We start from the raw sequence: 2,898 nt of genomic DNA, 5'->3' as shown, positions 1-2,898 counted from the left end.
TCCTCTGGCTAGCTCCACTCCAGCCACCTGGCTTCCTGCGTCCTTGAACCCCCAGGTATGCCCAGCCTCTTTCAGTCCTTGTCGCCTTCTCAGTGAGACCATTTCTGCTCACCTGACTGAAAATTACAACTCCTCCCCCACCCCCACTGCAGTCCCTATTCCCCTTCCCAGCAGGATTTTTCTCCGTCATACCCTAACCATCTGACAGACTAAATAGTTCATGTTATTTTACTTATGATTTGCCTCCCCCATCAGAGAGGATGCGTAGGATTTTGGTTTAATTCTCTGCTATATCCCCCGCACCTAGAATAGTTCCTAGCATATAGTCAACAATTCATAAAATGTGTGTAATGAATGAATGAACAAACACACTTACCACCTTGTCCCGATACGTACTCTTCCAGCTAGGTTCTCTTTTGCAGTGGCTGGCCCTGTCAGAAACATGAGGTTACCCTGACTTCTCTCCTCTTGCCAATCTGTCCATCTGTCACTACCCTCCAAAGCTGCCTTCTGGAGCTTCAGGATCTTTGCTATGGGTTGAATGCCCCGCCCCAAATTCATGAAAGCTTGACCCCCATTGTAACAGTGTTAAGAGGGTGGGAAATCCTAGTAGGGTATTTTAAAGGTGGGGCCTTTAAGAGGTGATTGGATCGTGAGGACACCTTGTGAATGGATTGATCCATCATGCATTAATGGCTTAATGGGTTATCAGGGAGTGGTTCTGATGACTTTAAAAGGAGAACCATGTGATACCCTGCATTGCTGTAGAGAGTCACTACCAAGTAGAAGGACCTTACCAGATGTGTTCCCTGGACCTTGGCCTTGCTAGCCTCCAAAACTGTAAGAAATAAATTTAGTTTTCGTATAGATTACCCAGTTTCAGGTATTCTGTTATAAGCAACAGAAAAGAGTAATATAGTCTCCCAACACGCCACACCCTGGTGCAGGCCAGCATCACTGTGGGCATAGGCAGCAATGTCCCCAGAGGCTCCAACTCCAGGTCGACACCTCAGTCCACCCTCCACACTGAAGCACAGCCAGCTTTCAAAACTAAGTAGAATCCTATCACTTCCCTTTTAAAACCTTCAGGGGCTTCCCATTGCTGGAAGAAGTGTGAGCTTCCTCGAGGCGACCAGCCCCTTCACAGTCCAGCCCCTGCCTACCTACCCAGCCCTCCTTCCTCCATGCCTGTCTCCTCCTCGTGGGAAAACTTACCATTCTCCACATCCTCCGTGCGTTCTCACCAGCCCCATGCCCGTCCTGCTCCCAGGAACACCCTTCCTTGTCTCTCTGCCTGGTCAATTCCTTCTCATCCGGCAGAACACCATGCCCCACTCCCACCACGCCTTTCCCTTGGGCTGAGCTGGATGCCCTGGAGGTGGTGGTGTGTGGTGGAGAAAGACAGAGACCTGAATTGGGGTCTTGGCTCCACCTACTAGCTGAGTGTCTCTCAGGCTTCAAGTTCATCAAGTGTAGAATGATAATAAGTGCCTCGACATAACACCAAGGTCAAGGGTTCGGATACCCGAACCAGCCGGCTGCCAGAAAGAAAAGTGCCTTGAGAGTAGTGAGGAGCATTAAGTGAGATGGCACATAGGGGGTGCTTAATAGATAATCCTTCCTTTCATGACCTCGTGGCCTCTGTCCTGTTCACCATCACACCTCTCACCTGCTCCGTAATTGTCTCCTCCGCTAGACTGGGAGCTCCTTATTCCACTGTCTTATTCAATTTTCTTTTGCCCAAAGACCAACCTAGAGCCAGGACTTTTCCTTAAACCAGTGAGTGATCTGAGCAAATTCATTAGCAAGTGGCCACCAGAGGTCAGCCTCATGCCCAGAGTAGAGCCAACCCAAATTAAAGTTCCTACGGGGCTTCAGCTCTGATCAAGAGAACCAGTGTGAGTGGCAGCCTTGACAGGCCCTAGAAGCCTGTGTATTAGGCTTGTTCCGCATGGCTGCAAGGTTCTTTGGGCTTGAGGTTTGATGAGATGTACTCCTCCGCATGACCCCTTTCTGGCCCCTAGTGCATCCTCGTGGGAAACTGACTCCAAATGAGCTGTTTACTAGACCTCTCAGCCTCCATTTCCTCAACTGAAAAAAAGGCTAACTCCACCACCAGCTTTATAGGAGTGCTGTGAGCCTTCAGTAGCAAGTAAAGCGACCTGGCACAGGGCTTGACGGAGAAGGAGCTTGGTGAAAGTTTGTTGAAAGGATGGATGCCCCAGAATTGCTACACCTACCACCAAGTGTAAGTCTTATGGGCAGAGTCCGGACTGAATTATGATGCCTAGTTAAACCTCCTTGCTCACAAGTCCCTTAATTCAGAGCAATAGTAAAATGGGTGGAGAGGGGCTGTGAGGGCTGAGCAGGGCTCGAAGTCAGGGACCTTGAACATTGTCTTTCCCAATCCCACACCATACTGGGACACCCTCTACAAAGTTCCTCTTTGCTTTAGAAGTACTGAGAATCAAATAGGGGAAAGTGTTGTTAAATGTTGTGATGCTGCTTGTTAGTCATTAGAGACACCCACTCACTCCCACCCTCCCAGGCTTTTGCTCATGAGAAACCTTCACTGCTGTGCAGCAAAGCTGCCAACAGCCTGCAAGAGAAATAGATGGAAGGTGCACTTCAGGGCAGAGTCAGCGTCCACGCAGCCGCAGACAAGTGGTGTGGAAAGGAGGTCCTAGGAAGAGGAGATGAGGGAACCAAACAGACCCTGAGTCCTCAGGAAGGAGTTTCTTGATGCCTGGGTGAGGTAACAGGATGTTAAAGAGATGACAGGTAGGGCCAGCCCGTGGCTCACTTGGGAGAGTGTGGTGCTGACAACACCAGGCCATGGGTTCAGATCCCTATATAGGGATGGCCGGTTAGCTCACTTGGGAGAGCCTGGTGCTGACA

Source organism: Galeopterus variegatus, unplaced genomic scaffold (genome assembly GCF_000696425.1).
Source record: "Galeopterus variegatus unplaced genomic scaffold, G_variegatus-3.0.2 Scaffold3237, whole genome shotgun sequence".
In the NCBI taxonomy this organism is placed as follows: domain Eukaryota; kingdom Metazoa; phylum Chordata; class Mammalia; order Dermoptera; family Cynocephalidae; genus Galeopterus; species Galeopterus variegatus.
The sequence above is the reverse complement of the archived record's forward strand: the minus strand, read 5'-3'. Positions refer to the sequence as shown.